Source organism: Lacerta agilis, chromosome 5 (genome assembly GCF_009819535.1).
Source record: "Lacerta agilis isolate rLacAgi1 chromosome 5, rLacAgi1.pri, whole genome shotgun sequence".
Taxonomy (NCBI): domain Eukaryota; kingdom Metazoa; phylum Chordata; class Lepidosauria; order Squamata; family Lacertidae; genus Lacerta; species Lacerta agilis.
Window position 1 is genome coordinate 77,496,746 of NC_046316.1, and position 25,730 is coordinate 77,522,475.

Sequence of the window (25,730 nt, forward strand, 5' to 3'; positions counted from 1 at the left end):
GCAACTGCAACCTATGAGGCACCTTTGAACCCCTGAGCTCAGGGTGCCAGGTAAGGAGGGAGAGGGCCATGGTTACTGGTGGTGGGTCATGCCTGAACCTAATAATAATAATAATAATAATAATAATAATAATAATAATAATAATAATAATTTATTTATACCCCAGCCACTCTCGGCGGCTCCCAACAGAATATTAAGAACACAATGAAACCTCAAACATTAAAAACTTCCCTAAACAGGGTTGCCTTCAGACAGTGCTTTTTATCCTGGGGGGGGGGACATTTTGTGAATCTTTGTACTTTTGTCCATTTACTGTATTCCCCCCTCCCGATTTGAACCATAAAATGGTGATTTTCTTGAGTCAAAATGAGAGTACCCCTAAACGTTTTGTTTTATTTTTAAAAAGCACCGCCTTCAGATGTCTTCTAAAAGTCAGATAGTTGTTTATTTCCTCGACATTTTAAATAAACGTAGGCCCAGATTGCCGGGTTCGAGACACGTGCGCCCGATTGAGCCCTGGTTTTGAGGCACGCACCCTCCTCTAGGGCCATATAGTTTGCTTCCCAAGCACCCTCTGGTTCTCTTGGAAATGATAGATACTGTAGTTTCTTTGTTGAAAAATAAAAAGTGCAAAATTACAAGTGCACAGAGTAAGATAAGACACACACACACACACACACACACAAAAGAAGAAACAAATAGTATTTCTTAGTTCTCTTGAAAACAGGTGAGTGAGGTCTAAGGCATTATTATTATTTTGTTGTTGTTGTTGTTGTTGTTCAGTCGTTCAGTCGTGTCCGACTCTTCGTGACCCCATGGACCAGAGCATGCCAGGCACGCCTATCCTTCACTGCCTCTCGCAGTTTGGCCAAACTCATGTTAGTAGCTTCGAGAACACTGTCCAACCATCTCATCCTCTATCGTCCCCTTCTCCTTGTGCCCTCCATCTTTCCCAACATCAGGGTCTTTTCTAGGGAGTCTTCTCTTCTCATGAGGTGGCCAAAGTACTGGAGCCTCAACTTCAGGATCTGTCCTTCCAGTGAGCACTCAGGACTGATTTCTTTGAGAATGGATAGGTTTGATCTTCTTGCAGTCCATGGGACTCTCAAGAGTCTCCTCCAGCACCATAATTCAAAAGCATCAATTCTTCGGCGATCAGCCTTCTTTATGGTCCAGCTCTCACTTCCGTACATTACTACTGGGAAAAACCATAGCTTTAACTATACGGATTCTTTGTCGGCAAGGTGATGTCTTTGCTTTTTAAGATGCTATCTAGGTTTGTCATTGCTTTTCTCCCAAGAAGCAGGCGTCTTCTAATTTCGTGACTGCTGTCACCATCTGCAGTGATCATGGAACCCAAGAAAGTGAATCTCTCACTGCTTCCATTTCTTCCCCTTCTATTTTCCAGGATGTGATGGGACCAGTGGCCATGATCTTAGTTTTTTGATGTTGAGCTTCAGACCATATTTTGCGCTCTCCTCTTTCACCCTCATTAAAAGGTTCTTTAATTCCTCCTCACTTTCTGCCATCAAGGTAGTATCATCAGCATATCTGAGGTTGTTGATATTTTTTCCGGCAATCTTAATTCCGGTTGGGGATTCATCCAGTCCAGCCTTTCGCATGATGAATTCTGCATATAAGTTAAATAAGCAGGGAGACAATATACAGCCTTGTCGTACTCCTTTCCCAATTTTGAACCAATCAGTTGTTCCATATCCAGTTCTAACTGTAGCTTCTTGTCCCACATAGAGATTTCTCAGGAGACAAATGAGGTGATCCGGCACTCCCATTTCTTTAAGAACTTGCCATAGTTTGCTGTGGTCGACACAGTCAAATGCTTTTGCGTAGTCAATGAAGCAGAAGTAGATGTTTTTCTGGAACTCTCTAGCTTTCTCCATAATCCAGCGCATGTTTGCAATTTGGTCTCTGGTTCCTCTGCCCCTTCGAAATCCAGCTTGTACTTCTGGGAGTTCTCGGTCCACATACTGCTTAAGCCTGCCTTGTAGAATTTTGAGCATAACCTTGCTAGTGTGTGAAATGAGTGCAATTGTGCGGTAGTTGGAGCATTCGTGGTGAGTTCTGGCACCTCTTTTTCTAGGAAAAAATAGCACCTGCTTGTTCTGTTCCAGCAGATTGACTACAGCAAATCTTAAAAGTTCAGGGAACCAAAGATAAATAGAAGATTAATAAATTTGGACAGACACTCTTAAGCATAATTTACAATTAGTCTCACTTTTTCCTTGTGGTAATGGGACAGCCAGCCTTGACTCAGTCCCTGCACTCCCCTTAGCCCCAGTAAAGTGTTATGTATGCTCCTCCCAGACTGTTAATGGAAAAGGAGCCCTGTCCTCCTTTGGATCTAATCACCTTCACTGTTTCCCATATACTGGAATCTGCTTTCTATATCCATTCCACAGTGCCATTTCTTCTGCTTTCTAATTTAATTTATTTATTTCTATTTTGCAGAGAGTGTTACAGAGAATTAAAGTAATTCAGAAGAAAAAGAAAAGAGAAAAAGGAGGGGATTACATAGAAATGCATTAAAAAGCAGGGGAAAACATCAATAATAATAATAACAAAAAATAACACTAAAATATAATTAAGGTTACAGAACCAAATAGCATATGTGTAAATAGATAAACTTATTAGAGTGGTACCCTCAGTTTACAAACTTAATCCATTCCAGAAGTCTGTTCTTAAACCAAAACCGTTCTTAAACTGAGGCGCGCTTTCCCTAATGAGGCCTCCCGCCTCCGGTGCCCTTCCACTTTTCGGATTCCATTCTTGGACCGAGGTAATGTTTTCAAACCAAGACACTATTCTGGTTTGTGGAGTTTGTAAACCAAATTGTTCTTAAACCGGACTGTTCTTAAACCGAGGTACCACTGTATTTCCCTCATGTATACGGTAGTTTCATGGGCCACTATGGTTTTGATAAATATGTTCCAAATATCATTGAATTTGGACAATTTCTTCTGCTTTCTAGAGTTGCTAGAGTTCTCTGAATGGGCAGAAAGAGATGAGGACCAGATCACTGGTTGGTTACTACTGAGAAGAGGAGAAAGTTGCTGAGAAATTTTAGCAAATCGTAAGGAAGGAGCAGGTAGTTTTTGCATTCATTTCCATTAATGCTGAGAGTAATCACACCCACACCACAGACTTAAAATGATTTAACATACTTTCCCTCTCTAGGAAACTTTGGGAACTGACAGCTAGGGATCTCAAACAGAGACAGTATTCTCACCAAAATATCATTCCCACGATTCTCTGGGAGAAGCTGTGACGTTGCTATAAAAAGGACATGTCTTCGGTGTAGATATGCCCAGAGGACTGATGAAATCTCTCTCTCTTTTGTCTCCTCTGCACTTCCCCTCATTTTTCATTCTGATAAACTAACATTTGTTTCCAGTTCCCCAGACTTTGGGAGCAACCCAAACATACAAACTCCAAGAACTAATGTTTTTCCCTCTACAAAAACATAAAATACTCTTATGTTTTCTCTGGGATTTTTTTAAAAAGCACATTATCACTTTAAGGTGACAAGGAGAGAGAGAGCAGCTCTGAAGTTGTTGGCAGCTGCTATTGCTGTGTTTATGTGTGTGCATAGATGTGGGTAATCATAGTTCTTCCTTAACTGTGACATCCACATATTCAGCATGTGCGCAAAGCGGCCTTTGTGCATAGATGTCTATGTGTTGTTGGAGCCTGCGTGCATTCGGAGTCTATGGTTGTATGTATGTACAATCAACTCGCAACTTATGTGCATTAGACTTGTGCAGCCGCAGATTTGTGTGCTTGGCCGAAAAAGTTTTTTTTTTAATTAAAAGGGGGTGGGAGAGTGGGGGAAAACCTTTGTCAATCCCACCCACCACTGCACTCACCCTGGGAGAGCATTCAGAGGTGCAGAGAGAATCAACAGCGGTCTTGAGAGAGTGTGATATGTGCTTTTTACGGTTTTTACAGCGTTGTTTTGATCTTATGTGGTTTTGGCTATTACGCTGAGAGTCCACTATGCTTATATGCCATCCAGCACATGGGGTGCTATTCCATTAAGTTTTACTCAGAGCAGATGAACATGATGTAAGTTACATTCATTACCGGTAATTTCAATGGGTCTACTCTGTATAAAACGTAGTTGAATACCACCCCTGGATATCAGGTGTAGGACTCAGGAAGGTCAGGACTCAGGAAGGCTAGCCAGTGGCTGTGTGATTGGAGGCCCCTCTGCCCTGTCCAATTCTGAACAGGACTTGAGTCTTCTCTGTGTTGCAGCTTGGTCTTTGGTGCCCTCTAGAGACTGTTCTTACTCTTCCTGCTCGTTATTTCAACCTTGTTTTATACAGTCATACCTGGTGTTGCGTTCTGCTCTTGTTACGAAACAGATTAAGTCCGCAACTAGAGGTACCGCTGTATTACAACTGCATTCCAAGCCAGCTTTTTCCAACCTGTTGCTCTTCGGGTGTTTTGGACTGCACTGTTTGAGGCTGAAGTTCAAAACTTAGGAAAGGCACCAGGTTTCAGAAAGATGCGGGGGGGGGGGGAGAGAATCACCATCCCACGTGATCTTCTCCCAATCTGAACTGGAAGTCTCCCCCTTTAGCCCCAAATTAGATGAATAATTGGATGAATAATTTTTTAAAAACCCCAGCAAGCCTCCTCATGAGAAAGTCATACCTCTACAGGTTATATTGTGAACCACCCTGAGATCTACTTGAAGGGCAGTGTACAAATTTATTAAATACAGCCCCAAACTCAAAACTGAAGCAAGTTTATCATAACCACTTAATCCTATAAAGCCTTCAATGGCACAGGACCACAATACCTCAAGGACCACCTCTTTCCACATGAACCTACCCGGACCCTGAGATCATCTTCTGAGACCCTCCTTCTTGTGCCTCCTCCTCGAGAGGTCTGGAGGGTGGCAACATGAGAACAGGCCTTCTCTGCAGTGGCTTCCCGTCTGTGGAATGCTCTCCCCAGGGAAGTTTGTCTGGCGCCTTCATTACACACCTTTAGGCACCAGGCAAAAACTTTTTAACCAGGCCTTTGGTTGATCTGTTGACATCCTATAACCTTTTAAAATGTGGCTCTTTTTTGGGGGGGGGTGTTATTGGGTTGTTGTTTTTATTCTGATTATTTATGTTGTGATCTTTTCTGTGAACCGCTCTGAGACCTCTGGGTATGGGGCGGTATGTAAACCCAATAAATAATAATAGTAATAATCCACATGGACCTGAAAATAATGAGCAGGACTTACTTTGTTCTGATCAGTGTGTGAGTCAACAAACATTGGATGTGATCTCACTCTGCCCTAAGTGTTTTGAACAAGAATGCTTTTCACGGTGTTAATAGGGTTCCTATCTATGAAGTCGCTTTCTCTGGAACCTGGCTTAATTTGAGGTAGATCTGACCAAGTTTTAATCCCAGAACCTAATTTTTAGTACTTCAAATGTGCAATATCTGAATAACCACAGATATATGGAAGGACTCCGTGCACCTTTGGCATGTCATTCTTCATGTTCTTGTGAGGAAGAAAGTGGGAGACAGACATTTTTCATACCTTATCAGTCAATAATCAGCATGCAATTATTTAAAAATTGGCTTTCTACTAGGAAACTCTATTTTAGATCACTATCTAGCAAGGTAGCTTATGGAAAGCTTAACACAGGCTGCCTATTGGATTGCCCAAACTTTGCTTAGCTGGAAATGGCCTTATTTCTCTTCAATGACCACAAGGTGTCACTCTCACGACACTGGGCTTGCCTACTAGATCTTTGAATCTCCTTCTGAGAGTGTTGAGTGGAAGCCTCTTTTTCTTCCATGCAGGGGCATAGCAAGGGGGCGGAGGGCCGCCCCGGGCAGCGCCCTGCTGGGGGTGACACTTCGGGCGGTGGCCCTGCCCCCTGGGCTTCTTTTTTTAAAAAAAGTTTTTTTAAAAAATTTAAAGGCTATTTTCGGCTCTGCCGGGGTGGAGCTGCAGGTGCCACCCCCTCCTCGCTGGCCCGCCCCTTGCTTCTATGCCGAGCTCCGCCGCTGGCTGGCTTGCGGAGCCGGGGCATGGAGAGGGGCGGGCTGCAGAGACTCCCGAATCCGCCGCCTGGTACCCCTTCGTGCCACGGCTGCTCGTGATGCCCCACCCCCAGGGGTGCCTCTTGGCTTCCCGCCCCGGGCAGCCAAGGGGCTAGAAACGCCCCTGCTTCCACGTTCTTGCATTATGTGTTTGATACATCACTTTCTGAACCTCTGTGTCCACAAGCCTCTTTGTACCCATCTGCCTCACACATGATATACATTTTCTCTCCTTTTTTTACCACTTTAACAGACACGGTTCTCCCCCCCTCCCTCCAAAAAAAGAATCTTGGGAAATGTAGTTTGTTAACTGCAGTTTCTAGAGTACCCTGGGAATAGGAATTAATCGTTAAATCAGTTTAAGGCTGTGTACATATTACCAGCTTAAAACACAGCTTGCATAGCCTCCAGCATTTCTCCGATGAAAATAGGGACATCCTATTCATACCCTTTGACATTTCTCCGATGAAAATAGGGACATTCTTCCACACCCTCCAATATTTATTCGATGAAAATAGGAATGTCCTAAAGAAATGTGGGACATTCCAGGATCAAATCAGAAACTGGGATGGCTTCTGTAAATCTGGGACTGGCCCTGGAAAATCGGGAAACTTGGAGGGTCTGATTCCCTTTCTCAATTTGGGTTGAAGTTGGTTTGAGAGAAATTATAGGCTAGATGTCATGTGGCAGAGGATCCAACCCCAATGGCAGGTTGCCAGGAACATATAAGACAAGGAAATGTCTTTACCAACTGCTTTTTTATTCAATATTCACGGAGAGAGGCTTGGAAATGCAGCCTCTTGGAATAATGGCGTTGTCCTGAATGAGTCTCCACCCCTCCCTCTCTCGTGCACCATCACTGCGGTTGCTGCTATACGCCCTCTGCATTTGAGCTCTTTTCTCTCCTACTTTTAATGCTCATCGGGTTCTGGGAGGGGGGGGGGTCTGGAATGCTTTCTAAAGACACTGTCTCCGTCAGCTGTCACCCCTCTGGTGCTTATTCTTCTTCCTCCTCCTCCCATTATTTCCCAGCTTTCCCCCTCATCTGCCTCTGAACTGTGATCTCCCTCAAACCCCTGTTGTAACTCCAAAATGTCTTCTTCTTCTTCTCTGGACAGGTCAGGCTGGGGATGCGGTCTCCACCATTCCTCCTCTGCCCAGTCCCTGACACTTGATAATGCATTGTGGCTAGCATCTTATGCATACCACTTCTCAAGGCATTTGTGGGAGCACACTGGACACAGAGTAAATGGGAGTGTGTGTGCAGCCTGAGCTTGCGATGGGATGGGCCCCTGGACAAGGATAATTGTTCCCGAGTGGGGAGAATGGTCAATCATGATGCTCCCAATCACATGCATAAAGCATTGTGTAAGCCAGGAAACTGATGTATAGGCCCTAGCATGCACACAGCTAATTTGTCATTATTTACATAATTTTAATGGGGAAATTAAAAATTGGGCCGTCTTGCATATTGGCTTATTCATGCAGTGCCCAGCTGATGAGTGTAAACCTGTTCTAAGATGCAACTTAAAATTCATGAGATGTTCCTGGCACACCCTGTTGCAGAAGTAACCTTGGTATCTCTGGCCTTTGGGGCTTTTTACAGGTGAAGCATTTTTAGCGCAAGACATGCCCCAGAAACAAACTTCCCTTGCCTTTTACAGAAGCATCACATGGTCATGCTTACTCCATTTCTTGGAGGGGTGAGAAATTCCATGGTCGTGGCACTTGCCTGAGTTGGGTTTCCTTTGGAAAGAAATTAGTGGAGGTGTTTTGTTATGTTTACGTTTATTTACAAATGTACAGGCTGAGCCTAGGTGGAGACACAGTTTAACACTTGCAGCAGGCTGACTAAGCCACTGCCCCACACCAGATCCCCAGAGTGAGGCAGCTCCCCTCAGTACAAAAAGGCACTTCCTAGAGCTTGCCCTCTCTCTGAATCTCTCTTAAAACCTGTCGCTGCAGTCTGCTTCTCAAGATGTTTCTATTGATTTCCACCCTAGCTTGCCCCTTCTCTCTAGCTGGAGGCAGCGGGGAAGAATAAGGGTGAATCATCTTCCCCACCAATCTCCTAGCCTTTTAGGATTACATTTCATAGAATCATAGAATTGTGGAGTTAGAAAGGACCCCTAGGGCCATCTTGTCCTACCCCCTGCAATGCAGGAAACTCAATTAGATCATGACAATTGGCCACCCAACCTCCGCTTAAAAACCTCCAAGGAAGGAGGGTCCACAACCTCTAGAGGGAGTCTGTTTCGCTGTCGAACAGCTTACTGTCAGAAGGTTCCTCATGATGTTTAATCGGAATTTCCTTTCTTGTAACTTGAAGCCATCCCCCCCCCCAAAAAAATATATTTGTTATGTACTGAGTTGAATGGGATCCAAAACGCAGCAGCCTGATTGGTCCTAGAACAATAGGATTGAGATTGCAGCAGTCTGATTGGTCCGCAGGAGCCACCCAATCCAGCTCCAGGTAGAATTGAATCCGCAACCCGATTGGCATACAGGAGTATCCCGGAATAAGCCAATCACGTGGGGCCCATTGTGTAAATAGTGTATATAAAGCAAACGTTTTGGGGGAACTGCATTCCTCACTACTATGAGCTGAATAAAGAGCATGAAATTCACACTTGACTGCGAGTATATTTCAATATTTATTAAATTTTATAAAATACAACAATCTACAAAGACAAACAAATACAAAAACAATACAACCATAGAAAAAACAAACCTACAATAAAAAAACAAAAAAGAAAAACTTATTACTACCAATAACTTCTTTCCTTTACATTGTCTCTTGGCTTCCGCTCATCTCCCCTTCCTGCATTCCTTGTCAATCATCTTTAGTAATTTCTTTGCCTCTTAAAAAAATAAATCTTATTTTTATATACAAAGTCCTTTATCTTCTCTAATGTCTTTACTCATTCTCTCACACTTCCTAAACACTTATTTTGTTGTTGTTGTTCAGTCGTGTCCGACTCTTCGTGACCCCATGGACCAGAGCACGCCAGGCACGCCTATCCTTCACTGCCTCTTGCAGTTTGGCCAAACTCATGTTAGTGCTAACCTGGATTGTAAGAATTCCTGTGCCAAAGTGCTAGAGGAGCTAAGATGGCATCGGTAGTGGAAGCACGGCTGGAGTTCCGCATCTGTATTGCAGTATTTTCATCAGTGTTTTATTACTGTTTTTAACCGAAAAGGAAAAGTGATAGTAGAAGAAAACCTGCAGCGAGCTTCTACTACAGCTGAGTGAGTAGAATCCCCTAAAGGAAATAACGAGACCAAGATAAACTCTTGGGATAAAAGACAAACTCCTAGCCTGACAAGGTCACGGTGAGGACATAGGGAGTTGCCTTCTGCGTTTGGGCCCCCTCCAAAACCTTTTGAAAGTTATTGGAAGCAAGTCAGGTGCCCCCAGAAGTAACATAGGTTGGGTTGTGATGATTTGCAGCCCTGGGGCTTTTGGAATAAGGCCAAAACAACATCCTTGACTTCGGAAGAGAAAACGCTGAATCACCCAATACCTTAAGGCATTTTAAGGCACGAAAGCTGTATGCTACTCAGACCTTCCCTTTTGTAAATCCAAATTATGGGATATGGGAAACGTCCTAGAGACCTTGAGGAGACACTGCCCTCCTCCCTCCCGAAATCTAAACAAACAAGGGCTGATTCATGCCACTTTAAAGAAGGGAGTAACTTATTGGAATGTACCTATATGGTAGAAACTCAGAACCGCTTCAATCCCTTGATTGATCGTGTACCAGAACTTAAAGATGAAGAGCTAATTATGCCTCAGATAACAAGCGTCGTGACCAACAGTAATAGAGACGGCCCTCCTCAGAAGGAGGAATCGGACCTTGGCACGGCTAATCATATGACATTTGAACAGTTACATCTAATAATCAATACCCTGCATTGTATATTCAAAAGAATTGATGATCTCTCCTCCCAGTTACATAGTTTACAACAAAAGCTAGTTACTACTCCACTGTCGTCAGCCTGTGTCAAGTCACCAGGTGAGAAAGGCGAGAGAATGTGGATGAGGTGTTTGCCCTTAAATAACAAACATTCTGACAAATTTAAATGCAACCCTAACCTTCAAGTAGGCCATCAATCCTTGATTCTCCAAGCAAGAAAAGTTGGCCTAACTATTCAAAATGGGGATGCAAGATGGCAAACTCTGGGTGGAGCCAAGGAGCTCCTGATGGTGCTTTTAAACATCGAGGTATCACAAATTGACCTTTGTGCGGTCTTCCCCCTTGCCCACCACCACAGATCCCAGAGAGTGCTTCTTGCGTTTCAATCTACAAGAATTCCCTCTATCATAATACAAAGGAAAATATTTTTGTCACGTCGTGGGATAACACCAACAAGAGTCTTTATAGACTCTACGCTTAAACCTCTAGTGTTGAAGGAAATAACTAAAGAGATCTCAAAACCATCCAACCCTGAAACACCAATGGATGATGGACCGGGTGTTCTGCTACAGGAGCAGAGCTATGTGGCCTCCACCCCCCAAATAAAGAACAGTGACCATTTGGAAATTGGCCTGACTCCTCCGGAAGAAATTGAACTTATTGCCTCCTTTGCTGATTTACCAGCGGCGGAACAAAAAGAAATTATCGACAGGCTGGACTCACTTAAATTCCAGCTTATTAGGAAGCTCAGCAGCAGACCGTCCTCAAATAGTGAACATTATATCCCAGAGGAACCAGATCATATGGAACTTGAAATAACTAATCCCAAATGTACGTCGGCATTGGAGGACAAGGAACAACCCCAAGAAGTAATCACCGGCCCCTCCCCTCAAGTAGAACAACCCTCCTTACTTTTAATAGATCTACATGATCCGCCCTTGACAAATATACCAGAAGAAGGCGCTCATGACATACCACAGCTGGACAAATCCTTTTCCACCCATTCATCAATGCCGGACCTGGAACCTTCATATAGCACTGACCAACCAAGAGAAGAGGTAGGTCCGACCTTGGTCAATCAGACCTTATCAACCCTCCCTGATCCATCAATGTTTTTTCTTCTCCTACTAACTCACTACCCACACATCCTTCTATACCGGTCCTTGAACTTCCTAATGCACCGGATGCAACTTGTTCCAACTCCCGGAGGATGCCTTTACAGATGTCTTTGCCAACTCTCCCAAATAGTCCACTCTTCCAGTCTTATTCTTCGTTGCAGAGAATTACGGACTTAACAGCAAGACCAGAGACAGAATTGACTTAAGATCCAACAGGTCATATAAATCAAGTAGTCCAAAAGACCAGTAGCAGGCCCCAGAGAGGACAAACACCTGCCGAGCTAGTTGGGTTGCACATGTCGGTCCACCAAACTTTTTTGGAAAAGGCGGCCCGAGGATCCACCCCTAGCAGAACAAGCGGCCAGGATCAACAGCCAGACAATTTTGCAAATCCTCCTATACAGCCTCTGCGGGGGGTCTTTCATCAGAGGAAAATAACTGATTTTTTTTGCTGCTCCACCCCTTTCCGTATTAAATTTGAGCCAACCTTCCAAATGACAGTTAACTGAAAGAGCTAGGAATTCACAGCCTTCAATATTAAGTTGGAACATTGCGGGATGGAAAAGTTAAATATCAGACCCAGAATTCCAAAAATATATTAATTCTTTTCCTATCATTTTACTACAAGAAACCTGGGTGGAGGAGGAAATTGTGATAAATGGTTTCGAGCTTATATTTCTACCTGCCAGCCCTTCACCGAATGGTGGCCGTCCTAAAGGAGGCCTTATAATCAGCATTTCCCTTAAACTACGGGCGAAACTCTCCCTTGTGTATGCCTTACCACCTTATGCCCTTACTGGGCTGATCTCTGGAGAAAAGTTTTCCTTATTGATTACAAATGTCTATTTCCCTCCAGGAGGGTTAATTGCTGAACTCACTTCTAGATGGGAATCCCTAGAAGAATTTTTACTCTCCGGTTATCTCAAGTTTCCAAATGTTCCATCTATTATTGGAGGTGATTTTAATGCCCGGATAGCCTCAAATCGGGAGGCTCTTATAAAGTCCAAATGGTGGGTTGACCCCAGCTCTCAAAACTATGATTTAGAGCATATCTCCCCCAGAATTTCTAAGGATGCAAAAGTTAATGCGGCAGGAGTGATGCTTTATCAGATGGCCATACGCCTTAATTTAATAATACTAAATGGCAGGTGTCCTCCTGATATACCGGGAGAATTTACCCATCTGGGACTAAAATCAAATAGTGTCTTAGATTACGTATTGGTTTCTCGGGATCTATTTCTGAATGTTACCTTCTTCAAAATTGATAACGCTCAATTTAGTGACCATCTACCTCTGATAGCCAAGTTATGTGTTGACTGGCAGCTGATTGAGCGCTCCCATCCAATCTGGGTGAACGAGGACTCGACTACTAAAATAAGGGGGACTAAATGGTCTCTCGCCCAAAGATATGCGGATTTTATCCAAAAAAACCTTCCTGGGGTCCAGCCGGACATAGGATTAGCCACGCATGACCCTGTCAAGTGTTTGAATCTTTTCTCCTGCCTGACAGCAGTTTTAACTTGCTTTTTTAATTCATCTGTGCATAGAGTTAATAAGGATTTTAAACTTGGCGCCCCTTGGTTTAACTCTTCCTGTAAACAAGCCAGATTCCAGCTACATACTAAATATAAGGACTATAAACTTTCTGGTGCTTCTACCTTACCTCCAGCCTACTCCAAGGCCAAAATGGCATATAAACAGGCCCAGAAAAGGGCCAAACAGGAGTGGCAATTAAATCACTGGCAGATGATAATTGCTGCCTCAAACTCTCATAATTCCCGGAAATTTTGGTCCTTAATAAATAGAAGAACGAGGAAATATCCCTTGGCAGTTATTCCGGCCCCTACGTGGGAACAGTTCCTGAGAAAGTATTTCTCCATGGCAGAGACTCCAGCCACTCACTTGGGTCCTTCCTTTAGTCCCCTTTCTGGTTGGCCAAATACCGACCCCGCCGAAATTCTTGAATTGATAACTCAGTTGAAAATTGGTAAGGCCCCTGGGCCGGATCTGGTTCCGGCTGAGGCTATAAAGGTTCATTCTGTATGGTAGGCAGGGATATTAGCTAAAACCTTTGACGCAATAAATGCCACTGGCTCAATATCAGGAATGTGGAAGGAGGCCATTATAATCCCTATCTATAAAAAAGCCCCCCCCCCGGTGACCCAGGGAATTACAGGAACATTAGTTTGTTATCGATCATTGGGAAAATATATGCCCGTTTTTTGTTGGTAAGGTTGAAGAAGTGGTCTGACGAGGCTAACTTGATTGGCCACGAACAAGCTGGTTTTAGATTAAACCGATCCACAACAGATCAGGCTGTTGTTCTTTATCATTTAGCCCGGAAATATTCGACACCCCGACGGGGCCAACTATGCGCTGTGTTTATAGATTTGAAGGCAGCATTCGACAGTATCCCGAGAAAAATACTATGGGATAAACTTGCCTGTTGGGGTATAGATAAAAGGCTTCTGTGGCTTATTTCCCAACTTCATGACGGATCCGTGGCCAGGGTGAGACTAACACCTGTTGGTGATCTAACTAACCCTGTGCCAATAAATAGGGGAGTACGCCAGGGTTGCATTCTAGTGCCATTTCTTTTTAACATATTTATCAGCGATATGAGGAACCCCCTAGCCAACTCACAAATTTATTCACGCTCCGCGTATAGCAGATTATCGCTGTCCATTACTTCTTTATGCAGACGATGCGGTGCTACTCTCCTAATCTAGAGTGGGTTTAAGGAGGACACTAAAGATTCTTGGGACCTACTGCCATTTAAATCACCTGTCTATTAACCATTCCAAGTCCAAAGTATTGATATTTTCAAGGAGTCAGAAACTCTATCCGTGGAAACTGGAGGGAACGAAAATTGAACAAGTGTATAAATTCAAATATTTAGGAATTTATTTTCAGTACAATATGGGGTGGAAATCACAAGTCGAATACTTATACAATAAGACAAAAGCCCTGTCTCACTCTCTCCTCCGTTTTTTCTTTTCTGAGGGGGCCTTATACGTCCCTGCAGCTCTGAAAGTGTACAGCATTAAAGTGATGGCCACAATGGCGATGTGTGCCTGTGAAAATAAATCAACTGAATCTCTACAGCATGTAATGTTTAATTGCCCTATGTACAGTTCAATCCATGCCAGTATATTAAACCCGATAATTCAGTCTATTGCTGATAAGCCAGTTGATCTACGTCTTGCTGGTGTTCTACAAGATGTGGACCCTTACATAACCCTACAGGTTGCTAGATTCCTAACAGCCGTTATTTCGTATAAGAGACGAAATGGGATGTTAGCTGATTAATGAAATTATAAATATGTTTTCCAAAATGAAATTAACCACTGATTTTAGTTTCATGCTTAAATTTTAACTTTAAAATTTCTCTGAGATATGCTTTTATGGAAATGTTAATATTGGTCCTTGTGAGTTGTGTTATCTTATTTGCGGCTTGTACGGTGCCATTGTTTTATTTGATTCTCTTTTGTTTGTTCTGTTTTGTATTGTAAGATGGGCGCAAATGCCGAATATCTATCTATCTATCTATCTATCTATCTATCTATGTTAGTAGCTTCAAGAACACTGTCCAACCATCTCATCCTCTGTCGTCCCCTTCTCCTTGTGCCCTCCATCTTTCCCAACATCAGGGTCTTTTCTAGGGAGTCTTCTCTTCTCATGAGGTGGCCAAAGTACTGGAGCCTCAACTTCAGGATCTGTCCTTCTACTGAGCACTCAGGGCTGATTTCTTTAAGAATGGATAGGTTTGATCTTCTTGCAGTCCATGGGACTCTCAAGAGTCTCCTCCAGCACCACAATTCAAAAGCATCAATTCTTCGTCAATCAGCCTTCTTTATGGTCCAGCTCTCACTTCCGTACACTACTACTGGGAAAACCATAGCTTTAACTATACGGACCTTTGTCGGTAAGGTGATGTCTTTGCTTTTTAAGATGCTGTCTAGGTTTGTCATTGCTTTTCTCCCAAGAAGCAGGCGTCTTCTAATTTCGTGACTGCTGTCACCATCTGCACTGATCATGGAACCCAAGAAAGTGAAATCTCTCACTGCCTCCATTTCTTCCCCTTCTATTTGCCAGGAGGTGATGGGACCAGTGGCCATGATCTTAGTTTTTTTTATGTTGAGCTTCAGACCATATTTTGTGCTCTCCTCTTTCACCCTCATTAAAAGGTTCTTTAATTCCTCCTCACTTTCTGCCATCAAGGTTGTATCATCAGCATATCTGAGGTTGTTGATATTTTTTCCGGCAATCTTAATTCCAGTTTGGGATTCATCCAGCCCAGCCTTTCGCATGATGAATTCTGCATATAAGTTAAATAAGCAGGGAGACAATATACAGCCTTGTCGTACTCCTTTCCCAATTTTGAACCAGTCAGTTATTCCATATCCAGTTCTAACTGTAGCTTCTTGTCCCACAAAAAGATTTCTCAGGAGACAGATGAGGTGATCAGGCACTCCTATTTCTTTAAGAACTTGCCATAGTTTGCTGTGGTTGACACAGTCAAATGCTTTTGCGTAGTCAATGAAGCAGAAGTAAATGTTTTTCTGGAACTCTCTAGCTTTCTCCATAATCCAGCGCATGTTTGCAATTTGGTCTCTGGTTCCTTGGCACCTTCGAAATCTAGCTTGCACTTCTGGGAGTTCTCGGTCCACATACTGCTTAAGCCTGCCTTGTAGAATTTTAAGCATAACCTTGCTAGCGTGTGAAATGAATGCAATTGTGCGGTAGTTGGAGCATTCTTTGGCACTGCCCTTCTTTGGGATTGGGATGTAGACTGATCTTCTCCAATCCTCTGGCAACTGCTGAGTTTTCCAAACCTGCTGGCATATTGAGTGTAGCACCTTAACAGCATCATCTTTTAAAATTTTAAATAGTTCAGCTGGGATATCATCACTTCCACTGGCCTTGTTGTTAACAAGGCTTTCTAAGGCCCATTTGACTTCACTCTCCAGGATGTCTGGCTCAAGGTCAGCAACCACACTACCTGGGGTGTGTGAAACCTCCATATCTTTGTGGTATAATTCCTCTGTGTATTCTTGCCACCTCTTCTAAACACTTAACCTAGCTCTAAATCTGCAATCTAGCTTTTCTACCAAATTATATCTAACTTTCAATCATACAATAATTTTTAAGATACAATTTATATTTCTTCCACTCTTCTTCCACCGCGTCGTCCCTCAGGTCACGAAGTTTCCCGGTCATCTCAGCGAGCTCCATATAATCCATCATTTTCATCTGCCATTCTTCAATCGTTGGAATTTCTTCTGTCTTCCAGTTTTTAGCTATCAAAATTCTAGCTGCTGTAGTGGCATACATGAATAAAGTTCTGTCATATTTAGGTATTTCTTGGCCTAGGATGCCCAGTAAAAAGGCTTCTGGTTTCTTTTTAAATGTGTTTTTGAACACTTTTTTCATTTCATTATAAATCTTTTCCCAGGTAACTTGAAGCCATTGGTTCAAGGCCTACCCTCCAGACTCGAACCCTCTGGAAGATGAAACTTGCTCCATCTTCAATGTGACAGCCCTTTAGATACAGTGGTGCCCCGCTAGACGAATGCCTCGCTAGACGAAAAATTCGCTAGACGAAGGCATTCGTCTAGCGGAAGGCAGCCCCGCAAGACGAAAAAGTCTATGGGGCTGCCTCGCAAGACAAAAAATTTTCGTCTTTTTTTTGGGGTCTAGCGAAAGCGCAGCTTGCATTGCCGCTTCGCTAGACGAAAAACCCGCTAGACGAAAATTTTCGCAGGACGAATTATTTTCGTCTAGCGGGGCACCACTGTATTTGAAGGTGGCTATCATATTTCCTCTCAGTTTGTGGGACCCAGAACTGGACCCAGAATTCCAGGTGTGGTCTGATCAAGGCAGAATGGAGTGGCAGACCACACCAGTGTCCTGTTCTGGGCACCAGAACAATTTCCCTGGCAGACGATATGTCTGGAAGCTTTGCCATTCCCGTTACGCAATGTCTGCAGTCTTTTTTACCCTCTTAACTTTCTGCGATCCAAACTTCTGAAACTCACAACAATATAGTCACAACCCTGGATGCACTTTGGCTTGTACCCAATAGTGTGGGAACCTAGGAAGCAGACTTATACTGATTTGGTTCACACAACACACTAAGCCATAGTTTATCAGGCATTTCCATGCTCCCATTGCAGGGGTGTTTATGCCATGAATCATTGGGGAAGAAGTTGAAGTATGGCATTACTATGCAAGGATTAGGTAAAGGCAGATGATTCAATCAAACAAAGCCAGGAACTGGCCGATTAACATAGAGAAGTATTTTATTCACCTAGAATAATGGCACATTTTGAGTTAGAAGGAGCCTTGGAGCTCTGCCAGTCCAAAGTCCTACTCGGTGTAGGAATTTTTGTGCATGTCTGAGAGGTTGCTTCTGCTGAAATAGCTCCACTGAAGGAGAGACCACCTGCTCCTCTGTGAAACAGGTTGTCCTGTTAGCAGGTTTCCTCTATTGTTAAACTGGAATATGTTTCTTTGAACTGCCCTCCCATTCATTCTGGAGCGACCGAGAACAAGTTTGCTCCATCTTCCATGTCAGTGTTTCCCGTACTGTAGACAGGGGCCCAAAGTGGGTCTCAGGGTTGTTTCAGGTGGGCTGCGCTGTCTGCAGCTGTCTCCCACCAACCTCTCCCAGGAACCCAGATGGGTTTCGTTTGGCTTTCTCTCTTGCCTTGCTGCCACCGCTGTACCAGGAAGAGGAGGATGGAGTGAGCAAAAGGGAAAGAGGAGACTGAGGCAGAAGTGGAGGAAGTGAGCAGCCTGAGCTATGCTATCTTCAAGCATCCTAACCAACCATGGCATTTTGTGATTGGCTCTGGCCCCATCATCCGCCATTTTGTGACTGATAGGCCTCTCAAGTGGGCCCCAGGGGTAGAAAATGTGAGAGCCCCTGTTCTGCGTGACAGCCTTTTGGACATTTGAAGACAGTCTTCCCTTAATCTTATCCAGACTAAAGATATGTCGCTGTTTCACAAGACCTGTTTTCTTCACCATTGAGGTTGCCCTGCCCTGGACACGTTGTGCTTTGTGAACATCTGACTTCAAATGTGGCACCCGAACTGGGAACTAATTTATTACATAAGCTGCCTTGGCAGAAAGGCTATAGACATAAAATAAAAATATGGTAATTAATATTCAGTTTCATGTAATAAAATAGATGAACTTAATTACATCCTGGCTTAGGCTGCAGTATTACAGGCACCAACAAGTCATGGGCTTCCTGAGGAATATTAGTTGACCCTTTCAACCCCATATACCTGTAGTTTGGTTACCAATCTTTATTGTGAACGTTTTACTGGTTTTATTTGCATTTGAATTGTAATTATCTTATGTGTATTTAGTTTTTTAAAAAAAGGTTTATGGATTTTAGCTGTGTTTTTATCTGGTATACATATATTTAACTACAGTGTGCTGTTTTATTTTCTTTTGTAAGCCACTTTGGGACCTGAAGGTGTGTTTGAAAAGCAGGGTATAATTTATTCAAAATTATATCAGTAAATATTGTGTGTGTGTGTGTGCCTCCTCTCAAAACCTCTAGAGTTCTCATTAAACATTTGTTTGTTCACTTTTTTTCTCTTAGGTGTGGCACCTGAACGCTGTTAAGACGACGATGGCTATTAAACGCAAGTTCAGCACTCTCTCCTGGTACTACTGGCAATACCAGCTGATCACGATGGCTTATCTCATGGATCCTTTTGAATGGTGGGTCTTCCACAGTTTGCTCCTTGTTTGCATTATGGGGTCGGCCTACATTTTTTATGCCGTTGTTCCTCCTCAGATTCGCCTGGTTCTGGAGCTCATTTATCATGTGTTTGGCTTGCAGCCAGAAAGCACCATTCCAGCCATGATGTGAACTTGCAATGCACAATAGTGACTGTTCCCCCCCCCCCTTTTTAAAGCCATGTGTTTACAGAGACATTCTGGGATTTATAAAAACAAGTACATTATTATTATTATTATTATTATTATTATTATTATTATTATTACTCTAGCAAAGAAGCCTCAGGGAAGTCACGATAGTTGCATCCTTATTCACCTTATATCGCCTATAGAGTCTCTGCATGTCTCAAGCAGATTGGTGGGTGAAATGTCATGTAGAATTATTATTTTTTAACTTATCCAGAGAGGTTTGCTCCTGGGATTTTCTTCAGCTGTAATTCCTTCCCTTGATGTTCATTGTTTCTTACCAGAATTCAATCTCGCAACATGCTTGTTTTCATTCAAATTTTATTCCAATTCATTATGTACCACTATTCTGTGAAAAACTATAAAATGTGAATAAAACATGGAAAATAGATAGGACAATGTCTGTGCTGTGCCTGAATGTTGTGCTATTTTTAGGTTGTAATCCTGGACACGGTTGCTTGGAATTAGCCTCATTGAATCAGTGGAACTTACTTCGGAGGAGTAAACTTGTAGTAAAGAAGTGAGCAGTTAGAGCTGTCCTTCCTTGCTGGCTTTCCTCTGTGTCTACCTGTCTCAAATGCACTCAACGCGTTCGACAGAGATCCAACTAACAGTGCCAGTGTTGATCTGCAAGTGTGGAACTCGCTTCTTGGATTTGGGTGTATAATATCAGGACCAATATTTTCCAGGTTATCAGTAAGCACTGCTGGATCAAAATGAAGGTCCATCTAGTCCCGCATCTTCCTTCCCAAATATGCCTTTGGGAGACCCACAAGCTAGGTATGAATGCCAGTGAATGGCATTCAGTGGCATGTTGCCTCTGAACATGGACAGTCTGTAGCAGGGGTGGGGAATCACTGGTCCACGGGCCAAATGTGGCCTGCCAGGCCTCCTCACTTGCACCACGAGACATCAGGTTTTGGGTGGGTAAGGACAGGGCTTCAAAGGAACAGTCAGAAGCATAAAATGAGCTCCCACTGAATTGTTTCTTTGCTAGAGCAAAGCACCCTCCCACCCGTTCATCAGCTGACAGATGGGTGGGAGTGTGTCTCGCTCAAGGAGGGGGAAGTGGTCTCCGTTCAGTGGAATCTGCTTCTCTTCCAGCACTGCTCTTGGAAGCAGCTTCACACTGCTTCTTTAAACATCCTCAGACCTGCTCAAAAGCCCTCCGCAAGCTGATTTGCAGAGGAGCAGCACAAAGCTGTTTGCAAAGGCCATTCAGAGAGTCATGCACTGCACTCTGAAGTCCTAACAACCAGGGTTTCAAAGTGAAGCACCCCCTGGTGTCATGGTGAAGCTGGGTGAGTGATAGGTGGGCGCCCCCCCCCAAACTGTTAAATTAGGCCCACCAAGGATGGGGCAAAACAATCTAGCCTACAGGTCAGAAAAAGTCACCCACTCCTGGTTTATAGGCCTCAATAAACTTGTCTGCCATAAATTTACCCAGCCAAAGCTTGTCAAGCCATTAGATTGGAGAACTGGGCCCAAGCCAACAAATTTAATTTCATTAGGGATAAATGTAAAGTTCTGCACTTAGGCAGGAAGAACCAGATGCACAAATATAGGATGGGGGATGCCTGGCTTACAAGCAGCACATGCAAAAAGGGTCTAGGGTCTTAGTGGACCACAAGCTGAACATGAGTCAACAATGTCATGCAGCAAAAAAAAAAAAAAAGCTAATGGTATTCTAGGCTGCATCAATAGAAGTATAGTGTCCAGAGCAAGGGAAGTAATAGTACCACTCTATTCCGCCTTGGTCAGACCACTGTAGGAATACTGTGTCCAATTCTGGGCACCACAATTTAAGAAGGATGTTGACAAGCTGGAACGTGTGCAGAGGAGGGCAACTAAGGTGATCAAGGGTCTGGAAACTAAGCCTTATGAGGAGCGCTTGCAGGAGCTGGGTATGTTATCCTGGAAAAGAGGAGAGTGAGAGGAGATCTGATAGCCATCTTCAAATATCTTAAGGGCTGTCACATGGAGGAGGGAGCATGCTTGTTTTTTCCTGCTCTGGAGGGTGGTACTCGAACCAATGGCTTCAAGTTGCAAGAAAGGAGATTTCGACTAAACATTTGGAAAAAATTTCTGACAGTAAGAGCTGTTCAGCAGTGGAACAGACTCTTCCTTGGACATTTTTAAACAGAGGTTGGATGGCCATCTGTCATGGATGCTTTAGCTGAGATTCCTGCATTGCAGGGGGTTGGACTAAATAACCCTTGGGGTCCCTTCCAGCTCTTAAGATTCTACGATTCTGTGATTCTACATAGACAAAGCTGTTGCTTAAATTCTCACATCTTACTAATTGCTACTTCTTGGGCACATACACAAAGATGTTGCTTAAATTCTTACATCTTATCATAAGTAAATTAAGCAATCACATGCCCCAGCATTTCAATGGACTTTTGGTGTTGCAATCCAACCTACAGAAGTTGAAACAAATCAAATCTGATCTCTGTGGGATTTTCAACAACACTGCACACCCAAAGACTGATGTAAGGTGTGCAACAATTCCATGCACTAACTCCTAATATATCTCAGGAGCTACCAGAGATTTACTGGTTCAGGTTGTCTAAATTTCGATTCCGCTCAGTCCTTATCCTTGCCATCTTGATTTAAGCACTTTTCAGTATACACAGTTCTGCCTGAGGACAGCTCTATGCTTTACATGGCAGACACAACAACTGTGTGAGACCTGTGTGTTGCTCTGATGTTTCTTTCAGCAAGTATGTTAAGTTGGGGGGGGGGGTTAGTTCAGAAAAATTGACCGCCTCTCCCCATATAAACCACCCTGGACTCATCCTGAGGCCCTTCTTCGTGTGTCTCCTCCACATGAGGTCCAGAGGGTGGCAACACAAGAAAGAGATTTTTCTGTAGTGGTTTCCCATTTGTGGAATGCTCTCCCCAGGGAGGCTCACCTGGTGCCTTCAAAATAGAAAATTCTTTCCAGTAGCACCTTAGAGACCAACTGAGTTTGTTCTTAGTATGAGCTTTCGTGTGCATGCACACGAAAGCTCATACCAAGAACAAACTCAGTTGGTCTCTAAGGTGCTACTGGAAAGAATTTTCTATTTTGTTTCGACTATGGCAGACCAACACGGCTACCCACCTGTAACTGGTGCCTTCATTATATATTTTTAGGCGACAGGTGAAAACGTTCCTTTTCTACCATGCCTTTGGCTGATTAATATTCTACAGCCTCTTAAATGTGTTTGTGGGAAGGGTCTCCCAGGTCCTAGTCCAACACTGACCACTATACCGCACCAGATCTCAAGCTGATTTCACCCAGGTGACTTGGACCAATGGTCAGGGGTGGTGGGTGGGTACCAGGTTGCAGAAAGCTCCATAATGTGCAGAGCTCCCATGACAAGTGCACAGGAGTTCTTCAGCAGAAAAACATGGAAAGTGGTCCATGAAGTCAGAAAGATCAGAAACCACTGTCATACTGGATCTGTTCCTGCACCCATAGCAAACAACTCATGGTAGAACACAACGCCTAAGATCTTGTTTTTCTGCAACTCATATCAGGAAAAGGAAATCACCCAAGGTGTGGCTGGAAATTCAGTGGATGTCTATCGACAGAAGACATAACCATCTCTTGCAAGTGGAATGCGATCTGATCGGAGCCTAGGGGTTGGGTTTAGCGTTCAATCGTTCTCTTCACTTAAGAAAAACTTAAGGTTGTCAGGGAACTTCCTCAAGCCTGAATGCCAAAAAGAAAAACCCATATTTGCTAGGATGGGGTAGCACAGATAGCTAAGCACGAGTTTGGCAGGGTAGGCATTTCTCTCCAAAGTGAACCCCTGTGTTGCAACTCAACCGAGAACCAACAAACAAGGCAACACGAGACCCAGAGCGAAAGCAACATATCAGTTCTAGAAAAACTATTATACCAATGATATACAATAGCAAATACAATCAAGCAAAATGGCAAAGTATGAAAAAATCTCTGTAGCATCAAATACAACCGAGCAGAATAGCAAAGTTTGAAAAAGTCTCTGTAGCATGGATGGAACAGTAGGTCATGTAATGTTCCAGTGAGGCTGAAGTAGACGGAGACTGGACAGTGATTCTGGATAAGGTGCACTGTTTCGATGTTACTTCTTCAGCAAAGTCATAGGTAACTGAAATTTTCGACCCTTCTCATATGGTGGAAGATATTTCGAGGAACAGTGCTCATAGGTATACTGTTCCATCCATGCTATACAATGATTGTATATCATTGGTATAATAGAGTTTTTCTAGAACTGATATGTTGCTTTTGCTCTGGGTCTCGTGTTGCCTTGTTTGTTATTTCTCTCCAAAGGCCTGTTGAGGCATGAGGTGAACAGGACTGGCAAGGGTAATATAATACCAGAATGCAGATGATACCAGATAATACCAGAATGCAGATGAAGTTGAATCAACATGTTGCTCAAAGGGGTGTGTCTGAAATTATGCATAAGTTGTCCCAGCGTTCTGACTCTTTGAATATCCATTTATAGAAGACAGCTCTTTGTTTCCCAACACTTGACAGCTCTATGCCTCTCAAAGCGGAGTGACAGGGAGAGATCAATGGATAAAGGCTTTTCCGTCACAGCATCTCCATAACACCTGGTTGGATATATTTCTGGCACACAGTTGTTAAATGACCGGGATCACTACTGCCCATAAAAAGCTGACAATTCTACATTAAGGATTAGCAGGTCCAGGCCATGAGAGGCTTCCCTGCCTTTCAAGCAAAGGTGGCGAATCTGCAGTCTTCCTTGCCATGTCCTGGGAGTCCGGCAGTGAGCAAGACACCAAATCAGAGGTTTCTCGGCTTCTGACTGAGGAGCTGGATCAGGGTCCTGGCTTTGAGCCTGATACTGGTGATCAGGCCCGTCTTAGAGGGATTGGCCGCCCTGGCGCAGCGATCCCTCGGCGCCCCCAGCCTGCCGCCTCTCCGCCTGCCTCCCTCCCGTGCTGGCCGCCCCTCGGGAGGGGGGGTGGGCGAGCGGGGGATGAGGGGCGTGGCGTTGGAGCAGGCGCTCGCGCGCCGGCGGGCGGACGATGAGGGGCGGGCGGACGGGCGCTCGCGCACCGGCGGGCGGGCGGGCTGCAAGCCGGCCGCCCTCGCCTCCCAGAGCCCCAGCTGGAGTGCTAGAAGGTCGCGCAAAGCCCCGCGCAGCTTCAGCGCTCCAGCTGGGGCTCCGGGAGGCGAGGGCGGGTGGCTTACAGCCCGCCCGCCGGCGCGCGAGTGGCCGCCTGCCTGTGGGGGCGGGGCGGGTTGGGGAGGGGGAGCCCAGTATGCCGGCGGGCTCGCGGGGGCGCCCCTGGGGTGCCCGGCGCTCTGGCGCGCCGCGCCACCGGCCTCTATGGTTGAGACGGCTCTGCTGGTGATCAGGGGCTCACTGAATCCAAGGCTAGGAGGCAGGCAGGGCCGGAGCTAGGGTTTTTTGTGCCCTAGGCGAGATCACCTTCTGGCGCCCCCCCCCCCCCGGCCAATTACATTTCAAACACAGATGTATTATAGGAAGAATGAAAAGCAAAGAATTTGAAATTGGTAATTTGTTTTTTTTAAAAAATTGTGAAAACAAGTCATAAAACAATTTCTGATTTATTTTCTCAAACAGAACACAGTTTTAGCACAGAAATCACTTTGAAAAATGTTAAATGTGATGCTGAAATTTAAGTCTCTTTAATGTTTCAATTTCAAGCAAATCAAAATCTTATTTTACGTGCCTTTTCCTTTGCAAATTTTGTTAACAGTTCCAGTTCCAGGGCCCAGGTAGGGGTGGCGGGACAGAGACCTCAGCCTGAAACTCTGGAAAGCCATTGCTGCCAGTCAGTGTAGGGAGCACTGAGATAGATGGTCTGCTTTCAGTATAAAGCAGCACCCTATGTATCTGAGGATAGAGGGAGAGAGGGGAGGGGAGGAAGGAAGGAAAGAGGGAGAGGGGGGGAGAGAGGGAGGAAAGAGGGGAGAGAAAGAAAAGTAGGAAAGAAGGAAGGGAATAAAGAAGGAAAGAAAAAGAAAGAGGGAGAGAGGAAAGAAAGGAAGAAAGAAAGAAGGAAGGAAGGAAGGAAGGAAGGAAGGAAGGAAGGAAGGAGAGGGAGAGAAAGAATAATAATGAGGGAGAGGAAGAAAGACAGGAAGGAAGGAAGGAGAAAAAGAAAGAAAGAAAGAAAGAAAGAAAGAAAGAAAGAGAGGGAAGGAAGGATGTGGAAAAGAGAGGAGCGCACGGCGTTGGGCGGCTGGGCTGGCTGAGCGGGTGGGGGCGCCAGTCAGCCCAATGAGAAGGACGGCCCTGCCAGCGCCCCCTCCATTTTGCAGAGGCAGACATGGAAAGCTGACCAGGATTAAATAGGGGGCCCCGTATTGATAGTATCCTGGCTATGTGTTCCCCACATTTACTAATTTCAGAAATTATGGGGAGAACCTGGCACCCAGGAATTTTAGGAGATCCTTGCCCACAGCAAACCCATAACTGCATTCTGCCCTTCCTCCCAAAGGGTGGCAAGAGTTACTCAGTTAATGTATTTTTTTGTGGTTTTATTTTGTAGATGGATAGCTCAGACAGTATAGCATGAGAATCTTAATCTCAGGGTTGTGTTTTCAAGCCCCCATGTTAGGCAAAAGATTCCTGCCTTGCAGGACCCTTGTGGTCCCTTCCAACTCTACAATTCTATGGTTCTGCGGTATCGGCCCTGTGATCCTCGGACG

The 25,730-nt window shown here is 44.3% G+C and overlaps 1 long non-coding RNA gene across 1 annotated transcript; it reads left to right on the forward strand.

Moving 5' to 3' along the window:
* Nucleotides 1–4: 4 nt before the first annotated feature.
* Nucleotides 5–19,024, forward strand: LOC117046343. Its single transcript, XR_004426569.1, has 3 exons — nucleotides 5–50; nucleotides 2,987–3,103; nucleotides 18,723–19,024. It is a non-coding gene; the product is annotated as an uncharacterized LOC117046343 (long non-coding RNA).
* Nucleotides 19,025–25,730: the final 6,706 nt, after the last annotated feature.